At 32.5% G+C, this 15291-nt stretch overlaps 1 protein-coding gene and 1 long non-coding RNA gene across 4 annotated transcripts in view; one reads left to right on the forward strand and one right to left on the reverse strand.

Moving 5' to 3' along the window:
- MAGEB10 (MAGE family member B10) overlaps nucleotides 1-15291 on the forward strand; it is a 46236-nt gene that overhangs the window by 19956 nt on the left and 10989 nt on the right. The gene's annotated exons all lie outside the window — the stretch shown is intronic.
- LOC112654551 (uncharacterized) overlaps nucleotides 1-15291 on the reverse strand; it is a 34893-nt gene that overhangs the window by 11302 nt on the left and 8300 nt on the right. For both annotated transcript variants that reach the window (XR_007409384.1, XR_003133097.3), the window contains exons 2-3: nucleotides 11108-11231; nucleotides 8471-8602 (exon numbers count right to left, since the gene is read on the reverse strand). This is a non-coding gene — a long non-coding RNA (uncharacterized LOC112654551). The remainder of the gene's footprint in view (nucleotides 1-8470; nucleotides 8603-11107; nucleotides 11232-15291) is intronic.

Below are 15291 nucleotides of genomic sequence, written 5' to 3' on the forward strand. Positions count from 1 at the left end.
ATTAGTACAGATACTATATATAATACACAGAAACTATAAATCAACTATGCTATCCATGATCACAGAGCTAAGTGCTGAACTTAAAATATTCAGCAAGAAACAGCAAAGTATAAAAAGTAACAATACAATTTCAAAAAGAACCAATCAGAAATTCTAGAACAGCAAGATACAATGATCAAAATTAAGAAGGTAAAGGATGGATTTTATAGCATACTTAATTTAGCTGGAAAAGAAAAAAAAAAACTATTGTGATTTGTAAGATGGGTCAGAAAAAAACACCCAGAATGAATCAGGAAGAGAAAAAAGTAAATGAAATATAGAAGAAAGGCTAAGAGACAGAGAATACAATTAAAAGTTTTAAAATACATCTAATGGGAGTTCAAAAGAAGAGAGAAAGAAAATGAGACTTAAAAAATGGCTATAAATTTTCTAAAACTAGGGACGCCTGGGTGGCTCAGTGGGTAAGCCTCTGCCTTTGGCTCAGGGCATGATCCCGGGATCCAAGGATCAAGTCCCACATCAGGCTTCCTGTATGGAGCCTGCTTCTCCCTCTGCCTATGTCTCTGCCTCTCTGTCTCTGTGCCTTTCATGAATATATAAATAAATAAAATCCTTAAAATTTTTTTCTAAAACTAATAGAACATATCAACCCATACATTCAAGAATCCCAATGAATCCCACAAAAGATAAAAGAAATTCAGACATATGTACAATATATCTGTGGGAAATCAAAGCAAAAAATAAGTAACATCTTTTAAAAAACTCATGGGAGAATCACATTTAGAGGATCAACAAAGGGCAGCTTCCTTTGTAACATCAACAATGAAAGCCAGGAGCCAATGGGATTATAGCTTCAAAGTATTAAAATGATCACCAACACAGAATTACATATTCTACAAAAATATCTTTCAAAAATTAACAGAAAATAAAGACACTGACTGGCAAACAGAATCATGAGACTCCATCACCAACTGTCTTATAATAAAGGAAATAACAAAAAGTGTTTCTAAGGTAAAAAAAAAATCCTAAATATAAAGTCTGAGATGCAGGAAGGAAACAAAACTATAAATATGAGGAAATCTAAATCAACATAGAGTACATGAAATAAAAAATAATAATAGCTGTCAGTGCTTAACATTAAAGAATTAAACCCCATAGGAATAACATATACATAAGTCAAAATGGAGGTAATTGTAGTTAAAGTAAACTACATTGCCCACATTTTCTAAGAAGAGGGTAAAAATCAACAAATACTAGTCTTTGGTACTTCAGGGTTGCATGCTGTAATTTCTAGAGAAAAAGGAATTGAAGAAATAAAGAATATCATACTATAAATATCATAGAAAGGGAAAAATACATAATACCATGTTCAATGCAAAAAAAATATAAGGAAGGTGAGAAAGCCTAATAAAAAATGTAGGACAATATGAATGCAAGTAATAATTTAGTATTTATAAACCTCAATACATTCGTTTATTTAAGAAATGTAATGAATGCACTAATTAAAGGAAAAGAGATTCAGACTTGACTTAAAAAATCAATCATGTGCTGGGGTGCTGGGTAGCTCAGTTGATTAGGCATCTGACTTTTGATTTTGCCTCAGGTCATCATCTCAGGATTGTGAGATGGAGCCCCATGTTGAGCTCCACTCTGGACATGGAGCTTGCTTAAGATTTTCTCTCTCTCTCTTTATTTCTCTCCCTCTTTCCTTTTCTCACCCCCAAAGATCAACCACATGCTATTTACAAGGGAGTTATCTGAAACAAGCGGATATAATAATATTGAAAAAGCATGGAAAAAGTAAATGTACTATGTAAATCCCAATCAAAATAATTCAAGTATATTAGTATTATTATTTTTTATAAATCTTTTTTTAAAGAGTTTTTATTTATTTATTCATAGAGACAGAGAGAGAGAGAGAGGCAGAGACACAGGCAGAGGGAGAAGCAGGCTCCATGCAGGGAGCCTGACGTGGGACTCGATCCAGGGTCTCCAGGATCATGCCCTGGGCCACAGGCGGTGCTAAACCGCTGCACCACCGGGGCTGCCCAGTATATTAGTATTAGATAAAATATATTTTAAAGCAAAAAAGCAATATTAGATATAAATATTATTTCTGAATGATCAAAAATTTGATTTGATGGGAAGAAGAATCATTATACCTCAAATAAAATGTACTCTGCATACACAGGCAAAATTTGACAAAATTACAGAAGGTGTAGAAAAATCTATAAAAACAGTGAAAGATTTTAGTATATGTCCCTGAACTGATAGATCAAGCAGGAAAAACATTTATAAAATATAGAATATATTAAGAGTTTTAAATTTGATGTAAAGGATATACAGATAATATTTTATCCAGTGAATTCATCACGCACATTTTTTTCAGGCACACCGGGAACACTTAAAATAACTAACTATACATACCAGGCCACAAAATAACTTTAAGAAAATTTCAGAGAATTAAAATAATGAAAGGCATAGTCACTAATCTTTGTAATTAAATGAAAATATCAATAATAAATAAATCAGGGCAGCCCCGGTGGCACAGCGGTTTAGTGCCACCTGCAGCCCAGGGTGTGATACTGGAGACTCAGGATCGAGTCCCACATCAGGCTCCCTGCATGGAGCCTGCTTCTTCCTCTGCCTGTGTCTCTGCCTCTCTCTCTCTCTCTGTCGCTCATGAATAAATAAATAAAATCTTAAAAAATAATAATAAATCAGAATCTCCTCTAACTTTAGAAATTATAAATACAGTGTTAAATAAACCATGGAAAAAAAGAAAAAAAAACAAAACAGAAATTAGAATGTATCTTGAAATAAATGAAAATAAAAATACAGCATGACATTTAGAGAATACTCAATGTATACTTAAAGGGAATGTTACAGTTTTAAAGCCAAATTTCAGAGATGAGGAGAGGGTGAAAATTGATAAGCTAACAAAAAATAGCATCCATCTCAAGGAAATAGCAAAAGAAAAGCAAAATAAACCCAAAGAATATAAAACAAAACATGTCATAGATAAGAAGATAAAAATCAATGAAATAGAGTTCAAATAAATAAAGTACCAACAAACCAAAAGTTAATTCCCTAAAAAGACTAATTAAATGGATAAACTCTTGAAGAGAAATCAAGAAAAAGTGAAAGCATAAGAAAGCCACTGTTAGAATGAAAAAAGAATATCAGATCCAACACATATCAAAAATACTGTATTACAAAAAACTTATTAAACTAGATGAATTCCTAGAGAAATGCATCTTCCTAAAATTGACATAAAAAGAAATAGAAAATCTGAATAGTAATGAAATTAAACAGAATCCATAATTTAATTTCCCTCAAAGCAAATTCCAGAACCAAGCAGCTTCATTAAGGATGAAAAAAACATTACATAAAAACATTTCCAAAAAAAAAAAAAAAAACACATTTCCAAAGAATAGAAAAATAGGGGACATCTCAACTCATTTTATGAGAGCAGCATAAATGTAACACCAAACCTTGGCAAGGACATTATGAAAAATAATATTATAGCTAATTTCTTTCATAAGTACAGATGCAACAATCTTAAAATATCAGAAAATTAAATACAATGATAAAAAGATAGTAAATAATAATAATTATTATTATTGTATTATAATAATAAAATGAATATACATCATTATCAGATGAGGTTTATTCCAAGAATGCAAGATTTCTTTAACATTAAAAATACCAAAAATTTTAACTCAAAAACATGAACAGGACCAAAAGGAGAAAATCACATATATCAATGAAGAAAATGTATTTGAGAAAAGTTACTATCCATTTTTAAAAAAGATTTATTTATGTATTTGACAGAGAGAAAAAGAAAAAAGAGATAGTGTGGAAGGGTAGGGACAGAGGGTGAGGGAGAGAAAATCGTGAGCAGACTCCCCACTGAGGATGGAGCCTGACAGGGGGCTTGATCTCATGATCTGAGGTCACCGCCTGAGCCAAAACCAAGAGTCAGGTGCTTAGCCAATTGCACCACCCAAGCATCCCAGTTAATAGTTATTATTAACAAACACTTATTAATCTAGAAAAGGAAATTTCCTGAATTGAATAAAAAGGGTCTAAATTTCTAGAGCAAACATTGTAGTTATCGTGAAATATTTTAAGTTTTCCCCTTGAACTCAGAAACAAGACAAATGTGCCTATTTATAACACTGTCATCACTTATATCTAAGATTTTGAAGGTTATCCCAGCCACTATAAGGAGCAGGAACACATACATATATACATAAAGACATAAGGATTCAACAAAACAATTAAATGTTTATTAACTTTTATTAATAACCATATAAAGTCCTGCATACAATTTTAAAAGGATCTACACACGAAATATTTAAAATTAATAAGGAACGTTATCAAGTTTGTGGGATACAAGTTGTTATAAACAAATAAATTGTATCATTATATTATGGTTTGTAAACAAAAATGAGATTAATAAAAGCATGTACAAAGTCACCTAGGGGGCACCTGGATGGCTCAGATAGTTAAGCATCCAAATTTGATTTCATCTAAGTCATGATCTCAGGGTCGTGGGAGGAAGCCCTGTGCCAGGCTCTGGGATCAGCATGAAGTCTAATTGAGATTCTCTTTCCCTCTGCCTCGGGCCTTCCCCCCATTCATGCTCTCTCTCTTTCAAAATAAATAAATAAAATATTTTTAAAAACATAAAATACTCAGAAATAAGTTTAAGAAATATACACAAGATGACATCACAAAATATAGCTGAGAGAAATTAAATAAGAGCTAAATACAAAAAAAGATGAACTAAATAATTATTCACTGATTGCAGAACTGAATGATTTAAAGATGTCAAATCTCCTTCAACTGAATATTAGATTCAATGCACTCCCAATCAAAATTTCTGCAGTTTTCTTTTTTAAAAATGGAAATTGACACACTGATTCTAAATGTGTATGGAAGCACAAAAGGCCAAGTACAGTCAAGGCAATCTTGAAGAAGAATAAAACTTAGTAACTTACACTACCAGATATCAAAAATGATTTAAAAACTACATAATTAGACAATGTGTTATTTACAAAAGAACAATAAAATAGGCCAACAGAAAAAACTAGAGAGTTCTAAAATGACCCACATATGCACAACAACTTGATTTATGACAACTGAATGCAGCAGGGAAAGAAGTGTCTATTTGTAAAAGGTCCTGGAACAATTAAACATTTATGAGAAAAAATAACTCATAATTTCTAACTCACACAATAAAAAAATCAGTTCTAGATGTACTGTGTATCTGCAAAAGTTAAAACAATGTAGTGTTTAGAAGAAAATGTCCCAGAATAAGCAACAGTTTCTCAAACAGGACACAAAAAACAATAATCACAATGAGAAAAACTAATAAAATAGAGTACATCAAGATTGATATACTTTTGGTATCAAAATGCCCTATTAAAAGAATGAAAAAAGAAGCCAAGAATTGGGAAAAGATAAGTATAGCACGAACTTCCAACAAAGTTCTTATGTTTAAAATACAGAGAACTTCCATAAAACAATAGAAAAAAGAGAGATAACCCAATAGAAAAAATAGACAAAAGACTCAAATCAGCACTTTGAACAGAGGATATCCAAATGGTCAATAACCATATGAAAAACAGTCATTTTCATTGATTCAATTTACATAAAGTTCAAAAACTTGGCAAACTTATTTTTTAGAACTTTTAAAACAAGGTAGTAATGTTTTAGAAGGCATAGCAATTGGAAAGAGCTATGTTGGGGGCTTTTGAGTTTTAGAAACAGATCGTCATGTCTGCAGTAATTTTTTTTTTCACATTACTGTCTCTGCTGTAGTTCTTTTTCTTGATCTGGATGATGGTTACATGGATGTGTTCACTTTGTGAAAATACACTGAGCTATAACTATAGTTAGCTCACTTTTTTGTTTTTATATACATTATACTTCAAAAATAAGTGTATAAACACGCTAACAAACTAAAGCAACAACAACAAAGACTTCACTGTGTGAATAAGAATAATTTCAGGCAAAATCCAAATTGTAGACCAGCTGTTTATGATTTGGCCTAGTAGATATATCCTAAATTTAAGGGTTAAAAAAACACGGGAGGGCAGCCCGGGTGGCTCAGTGGTTTAGCACCGCCTTCAGCCCAGGGCATGATCCTGGAGACCCGGGATCGAGTCCCACGTTGGGCTCCCTGCATGGAGCCTGCTTCTCCCTCTGCCTTTCCCTCTGTCTCTGCCTTTCTCTCTTTCTCTCTCATGAATAAATAAATAAAATCTTTTAAAAAAATAAAAATTAAAAAATAAAAAAAACACTGGAAGAATACTAAAGGTCATTCAGGAGAAAGAGCAACCTTTATAATATGACCTCAAATTCAGAAAATATATATAAATGATAAATATGACAGATTTAACTACAAAATATTAAAATTCTGTATGTAAAATAAATGAACAAAGTAAAAATATAAATTGGGAAAGTGTTTGCAACAGATACTATAAAAAGTCTAAAATACTGTAAACAAAATATATCTAATAGGCTCTTTTTTATAGTTAATACTTTTTGTCTTTTATTCAACATGTTCCACTTATGAAAATGTAATGGCTTTTTTTTGGTATATTTTTATTTAACTATCAGTTACTTAACATACAATGTAATATCAGTTTCAGGTGCAGAATTTATGGATTCATCACTTACATACAATACCCAGGGGTCATTACAAATGCTCTCCTTAATCCCCATCACCTATTTAACCCATCCCCCCACCCACCTCCCTCCAGCAACCCTCAGTTTGTTCTCCGTAATTAAGAGACTGTTTCTTGGTTTGCCTCTCTTTATTCTCCCTTATGTTTGTTTGTTTTGTTTCTTAAATTCCACATGAGTGAAATCATATGGTATTCTAAGGGATACATGTAGCCCAATGTTTATAGCAGCATTACCAACAATAACCAAATTATGGAAAGAGCCCAAACGTACACCGATAGATGAGTGAAATAAGATGTGAATATATATATATACACACATATATATATACATATATATGAATATTACTCAGCCATTAAGAAGAATGAAATCTTGACATTTGTAATGACATGGATAGAGCTAAAGAGTATTATGCTAAGCGAAATAACTCAGTCAGAGATAGGCTACGTCTTGATAGGAAATTATGGATGATTTTTATTTCTTCTTTAGACAGCTCCCTACTTTCAAAAATAAGGATGCCTTGTTTTAATATCTGAACAGTATACAATGAATTTTTCTAAAATATGTTTTAAAAATATATTCATAAATCAAGAAATCGCAACTTCCTCTCAGAAGTATTCTTATTTCCTAATACCAGGTAATTTTTATTTCATAAATTAGCACTTTGGTTTACCTATTATTATCACCCATTATTTCATGCTACCATACTCATTCTGGGTGAGCATATCTCTTGATATTCTTATTACTGCATATCTCTTATCAAGCATATCTCTTGATATTCTTATTCTTATTACTTATTACTGTCTTCTCAAATATTTTGTGTATCCTTGAAATCTTAAATATACACATAACTAACATCTTACTAAAAATACTACTTCTTATAGTCAACAAATGAACAGCAGACTTTCTTGTAAAAAAAACATCTTTTAAAGTGATAAAAATCAGTTACCTTAACCACATGCTATAGTAAAAATCAAGAAAAAGGTGTGCACTCCTGGGAAATTGCCATTTTGATAATTTTTGTGAAACAAATTTGACTGAAAAAGTCTAGTTTTCTTAACTATTAATATCATAGAGGGATAATAATTTTCTACCTTACAGTCTCTTCCAATCTTGTGAGCTTTGCTTCATTGTGACTGTCATCAACTGAAATATTGACACTTCTTATTGCAGTAATTAATTGTCCCACCATTCAAATATTAAACCATGAGCTCTCACTATTTGTTTCTATACCAACTTAAAGACTGTTTCCTCAAAAAGTTTTCAAGTTATTTTCATAATACACCCTCATTATGATTGTTATATTCCATGAGCCAATACGATTTATGTACCCATAACAGGGTTTGTGGCCTTCTTCCAATGTCCCTTGAGACATAATCACCTACACACGAGTTGTGTTTACGATTTGTAAACAAGGAAATCATTACTAGCTTGAAAATTTTAATGCAAATTCTAAATACCTGAAATTAAAGATTAACATTTTTGTTTGGGAATTGATATGGGGGGAACCACACAGATCTTGAGTTCAAACTAGGTATTCATATATCAAATTAACCATGAAAACCACAAAAGATAAGCATTTTAGAAATAGACGGTATGTCTGCAACATTTTTCTTACAGAACTATGTCTGCTGTGGTTTCTTCCTCAGTTATTAATGTTACCATGACACTCAGTTGACATTTTAAAGTTATTAATAACAGAGCCACATGTCAATGAACATCTTTTTGTCAGGGTATCAACCAAAACTATGAATGTGAATGACTGGATTCTAACCTGGCTTTTTCTTCTGTAGTTCATTCTACCTTCTTTTCCAGGATCTGAGATTAAGTCCTCTAATTCGCTGGATGAAAGCTAGGCCATTCAGTTTTGTCTTTCAGTTGACTCTAGTTCCCAATAAGTAAACAACTCAAAAAAGAAAATTAATGTGAGAGTAAAATATTGGAGTTTCATAAGCTAATAAACATCATTCAAGTATGTAGTCTATGTAATGTATGAGGGTTATTCCCCAATGTATTCTAGAAGTTCTAAATAAACTTAAAGACTCGAGGGTCTGCCGGTGGCATTTATAATTCATTTTTTCTAACAATGTTCTATTCAGCAAATATTTATTACATGTTTACTGTTTACTATGTGCAAGACACAGCTATAGATATTGCAAACAATATGAAGGTGAGTGAGGTACAATTCTTACAGAATGTGAGTATATATGTTGATTTGGTTCTTACATGAAATACCTCTTCTAATTATTTTTTCTTCTAAATTAATGGTATAGTACCTTCAACATATTAATAGTTTTGGAACTTGTAGATAGAAATGAGAACCAGCTCCCCTACCACATTCCCATCACCCAATTAATGTATTATTTAAATAATACCTTTAATTAGCAAATGAATATTATGTCTACATTACATCAAATATTTTGTCATTTCCAAAATTTTAATTCTTAATCAGTGAGTTGTTAACTTGTTTCCAAACTACAAGCTGTTAAGAAACGTAAGTACTTAGAGGATAAAAGGACAGATTAACTATTAATGTAATGTGCCTGCAATAGTTGACACCCTACTTAGCATGACCATTATGTACTACAGCCTACAAAATTATTCTTCATGCTCCCACAGCAGAGCTAGAGTGCCATATGGCCATGCTTGTTTTTCGTCAAATAATTTTTACATAAACAGCTGGTGAACTGTTTTTATTGTAACAGTGCACATATTTTTTGAGACAGTTGGGAAGGATTGATGCAACTCTAGTCACTGCCTGTTTTTATGTCCACATTAAGGAGAAATTCAAATTTATATTTTTAAAAATGTGGACTTTTGTATTCTTGTCACCATGGTCAGTTCACAAGAAAGATTTTTAATGTAGTGCAGGAATTATTGGCATGTTTATAAACTTGCATCAAGAAACAGAAATTAATCATAAGGGATCAACTTAGATGGCATATTCAGTATTTTTATTTTTACACCCTCATGAATTTTTAGAGGCAGAGCTGATATGTTTTGGACTATTTTATAGGCAGTTTTAATATGACTATATTTGGTTTTGAAACATAGCTTCAACACATTTTGATAAGTGATATAATAACCAGAAGATTTTTAGCAGTTTTGTGTGTATCTGTGATTTGAGTTGATTTAAAGACTATCTGATCCAAAAGTACCCCCCATCCTCCTCAACAAGAAACTTTATCTGTTAAAACACTAGTGGTTTCAAAAATGCAACTAGAGCATTTTCTTTTGAAATCTAAGGTAATGATAACCACTCTGCACGTTTTTGTAAGGGGATTATCATAGTGCCTAGAATGTTAAATACCAGTTTATATTTAATACTTTAAATATTTCCCTGTAACCAGAAGCTACTCCCATTAGAACACTGGTAAGGATTCATCTCACTAATTCCTTATTCACAGGATATTAGAGACCATAAAATATGTTTCATTAAAGAAGGAAATGCATGCTTATCATTGTGCCACTAAAAAGCTTAGGACCTTGGGGTCAGAACAATAACATACTAATGGTAAGTGTGTGTATAATGTAAGAGGAAGGAAGATTTTTTCAAACCCTACAGGTTTATTATTTATTTATTATATTTACCTATCTTCCCTTTATATCTTTGATTAATTCCATTTAGGGACACATAGAAATTTTAACAGAATATTTTATTTTGATATACAAAATAGCAAAACAAAGGATCTTTTATTTTGTCTAAGCCTTAACTTTCCATTGAAGAAACTCACCTGGAATAAGTTTTATAATAAAAAGTACGTTTTGTGAGTAAGTTGTCATTTAAACATATAATACTTGAAATCCAGTTGTTTAAGTGGATCTTAATTTACGTCCTACTGTTTACTTTCTCCCAATAAAATATACACCAGATGGATGTTAACAAAATGGATTGAGTGAGACAATATATTTTTGTAAAGATGTTTCTTTTCCCCAAGTGAATCAATTCATATTACTTCACCAAAAGTTTAGGTCTAAGAGGGAGGAAATCAACTATACAAATGACTTTACCTATTAACTGGAATATGTAATGGCTAGGAGACAATTCTCTATGGATCACCTGCATTTCTGTGTATCTTGTGAGGCCGCGGTTGCCCCTTGTTCCAGACAATTTTTTCAAGAAAGTCTGAAGCAAACAGCCTTAGAAGATATCGATCTATCTATAGATATAGATAGACATAGATATATGTCTTCAGAGCAAGGGGAAGGCATCCTCACTGCCTATTATATAAGATGCAGGTTACCTAAGCACAGAGCTCCTCTCCTGCAATGCAACTCACTGCATGTGTTGGTATTACTTGGCCCTCTTCATGTCAGTCTGTGGTTACTGGGGTTTGGGTTACAACTGTAAGAAAATGCAGGTACTCTGGCGACTAGAACTGTTATGAGAATAAAGTTCTTTGTCTCTTACCCAAGAGCCTCATGCTTTTTGCCAGCATCCAAGAAGTGACAGGCTAACTTGTTAGCTTGCAAGAAGGATAAAAATCTTAGCCTCTTCACAGTTCATGACAGCTGCTACGTATCTCCATTTTTTCCTATTTCCAAAGAAAAAGCAAACAAACAAACAAACAAACAAACAAAAAAAAAAAAAAAAGCAAACAAAATTAGCTTGTAAAATAGCCATTAGGGTAGCCTGGGTGGCTCAGCGGTTTAGCGTCGCCTTCAGCCCAGGGTGTGATCCTGGAGACCCAGGATTGAGTCTCATGTCAGGCTCCCTGCATGGAGCCTGCTTCTCCCTCTGCCTGTGTCTCTGCCTCTCTCTCTCTCTCTCTCTCTCTCTCTCCCTCTCTCTCATGAATAAATAAATAAAATCTTAGAAAAATAAATTGTCATTAAAAGGTATAAAAATAGCATTTAAATTTTCCATTTTGCTCCTGTTTTGTTCTATGATAAATTTTAATATGTATCACCAATTTGAACTTATTCAAATCACTTAACTAGCTTCACATATATCATTAAAAAAGTGAGATACATAATATGATGAGGCATGGAAATACATCAAGGAATGTACTTTTGATATTATTTATTGAAGTGAATCTACAGCCATTTTAACTTATCTACTTGGGGTATTGTCTTCGTTTTTTAGCAGAATAACAAACTTACTGAGGTTAAATAATGATGATAAAAATAAACTCCATATTGTTACATATACATTATTTTTACTTTAAGTGTTGTCAAGACTGTAAGAATAATATATACATGGATATATATTATTCTTATATAATATATATCAATATAAACTAACATGTATTTCAATATTATTTATATATTTGTGTTATACATAAACATATATTTTACTCACTGATCTATTTCACTCACATATTGAGGAATACATGTGAATATTTAAACCACATCATTATAAGCTCCTTCACTAATTACTTAACTGAATTTCTTCTATGTTTAAGCAACACAAACAAAAAAGTAGAAAACAAATTCATTCTACCCATAACTTGCATATTTATCTTATATAAATATATAAAATAGTTGTATACAATGTTTGCATGGGATTATATGAGATAATATGGGGGAAACAAAAGTATTTAGTGAAAAATTTTATGACTCTGTGATAGGCTAATGTCTGATCTCCTTCCTCACATCTTTTTTATTTGTTTTTATTGAAGCATAATTAACAATGTTATATACTAACAGATGTGCAATACAATGATTCAAAAATTATATCTTGCCATTTGCAACTCATGTGTTTTTTCCTTTAAATTTTAACTGCTGCACAATTTCTCAACACCCAAGAAACAAATAATCCAATCATGAAATGAGCAGAAGACATGAATAGAAATTTCACCAAAGAAGACATACACATGGCCAACAAGCACATGAAAAAATGCTCCGCAGCACTTGCCATCAGGGAAATACAAATCAAGACCACAATGATACCACCTCACAGGAAATAACAAATGTTGGAGAGGATGTGGAGAAAGGGGAACTCTCTTGCATTGCTGATGGGAATGCAAACTGGTACAGTCACTCTGAAAAACAGTGTGGAGGTTCCTCAAGAAGTTAAAAATAGAGCTACCCTATGACCCAGCAGTTGCACCATTGGGTATTTACTGTAGTGAAATGCTGGGACACCTGCACCCCAATGTTCATAGGAAAAATGTAAAAAAAAAATTCAAACATGTATACGATACACAATTCTACATTCAGGTGTGATGCTGCAGATACCATCACTGAGTCATGCAGACACATGGGCAGCAGTATTACTAACTCCGTGTCATAGTTAGCTTGTGAGAGCACCTAGTATCTTCTCCCTAAATTTTGTCAGCATCAAGATTAATTTGTTGGCCCTAGTGTTGATCAGAATACTGGTGCTGGTGGGGTGAGAGTTCTGAACAACATTCATGAGGTTATTTCTCTCACCAAAGGACAAGGACTAGCCTGAGGAATAGGTACAGTTTTAGTCAATCATTTTTATGCAGTTGCAAAAGTCACTGTGGAAAACTTGGAGACCAAAATTAGAGTACATTTTTTATCTTTTAAGAAACTTTTCTAGCTCAGTAGACTGTGAATACTGTCCTTCAGATACAGTATCAGCATGGCTCCATGCTTAGGATTAAGCCCTAAAAAACCCAGATATAAGTAGATATAAGAAAGAGACTTCTGGAAATTCACCAGGTTACTATTAATTTGAGGATGTTTGAAGTCTGTGCTTCCTCTTCTGTTATTCCTGTTTACAGAACTAGAAACTCCTAAAAGGCAAAGTTACTATTTGTCCCTACTTCCTAAGCAGTATGTTAAAAAAATAAATAAGTAAAAAATTAAAAGAAAAAGGTTGATGGTTGTTATATCCAAGTTATATGATGATAGAAGTATTTACTTGTTCTTTGAAACTCATTCAATATTGCCAAAAATCTCAACTCATCCTCAAGCCTAATAACCATAAATAGATAATGGAAAAAGGGTCAGTAACTGGATAAAGCTTAAAGAAAGGGGTCAGAGATCAAGAATGTGGTGAATATTAGCATACGAGATATTGTCAATAAAGTAGTGACCATAAAGTGTTGGATTGTGGCTGATGGGTCACTGATCAGGTATGGAGTTAGGAATGATAGAAGTAGTAGAAAAGGGGTAACAATGCCTGTTGCATAAATTACTTACCAAAATAATAAATTATATCTTAAGAGCTGGTTTATGGTTTAAAAAAATCAAGATGAATATCAAAATACGATCTGCATGAGAATGACCATATACAATGCTTAAGTAAAGCACAGTTATCAATGCGGTGACCAATCTCAAAGAGAAGTAGCCTATTTTGAACAAAGTACCAGCTGCCTGTGAAATAAACAGTAAAAAAGCTTATCCTTCTAAACAAGGTCTAGGTAATATACAAATTTCTTACACACCACATCTTACTCTTTTCTTTGGAGTTTATGCCTTTAGGTCACATAAACGTGTTTGTCATAAGTTAGTTCGTTATTCTCTTTTGTTTAAAATAATTTATTGAATTTTCCTCTACTTTATGATAATCATATAGTAATGTGCCTCCATTATGATAATAATGATTGTTGATGGGGCACCTGGGTGGCTCAGTGGTTGAGCATCTGCCTTTGGCTCAGGACGTGATCTCGGGATCTTGGGATCGAGTCGCGCATCGGGCTCCCCTAAGGGAACCTGCCTCTGCCTATGTCTCTGCCTTTCTCTCTGCATCTCTTATGAATAAATAAATAAAATCTTAAAAAAATAATGATTGTTTATTAGTGACATTGGACATGGTTAACTACTTGTTTTCTTAGCGACACTGTACATGGTTGACTACATATATATAATAAAGATTTTATTTATTTCTCTATAAAAATGTTTATTAGCAACATTGTACATGGTTAACTACATACATATATATATATAAGATTTTATTTATTTATTTATTTATTTATTTATTTATTTATGAGAGATGCAGAAAGAGAGGCATATATATATATAAATATCACAGCCATGGTGAAAAGTGAAGATACATGTAAAATTATTGAAATATTTGGTGTATACAAAGTTAAGAAGGATTATTATTTATTTTATTTTTTTATTTTTATTTTTTTAAGATTTATTTATTTATTTATTCATGATAGACATAGAGAGAGAGAGAGAGAGAGGCAGAGACACAGGCAGAGGGAGAAGCAGGCTCCACGCTGGGAGCCCGACGTGGGACTCGATCCCGGGACTCCAGGATCGGGCCCTGGGCCGAAGGCTGGCACTAAACCGCTGAGCCACGCAGGGATCCCAAAGGATTATTATTTAACTTATGTTTTATTATTAGATGAAATAAAGTGGATAATTAAGCATTACCAATGAAAATTGGATATTCATGTTTCCTTGAAGAAATATTTGCATTCTTATTATTTTTATATAATATTCATAGAATATATGGACAAAACCTAGGTGTACAAATGCATACACACATGTAAACCATTCTCTATCATAATGCATTATTATTCTACCACCCCATAAAGATCATTCATGCCTTTTCTAGCCAGTTCCAGTAGACCACCTCTACACCTCCCACAGTTCTGATGTCAACTATAAATTAGATTGGCTTGTTCTAGAGTTTTTAATAGCTTTTTAAAGGTGTAACTGACATACAATAAA

Source organism: Canis lupus, chromosome X, assembly GCF_003254725.2.
Source record: "Canis lupus dingo isolate Sandy chromosome X, ASM325472v2, whole genome shotgun sequence".
Lineage (NCBI taxonomy): Eukaryota > Metazoa > Chordata > Mammalia > Carnivora > Canidae > Canis > Canis lupus.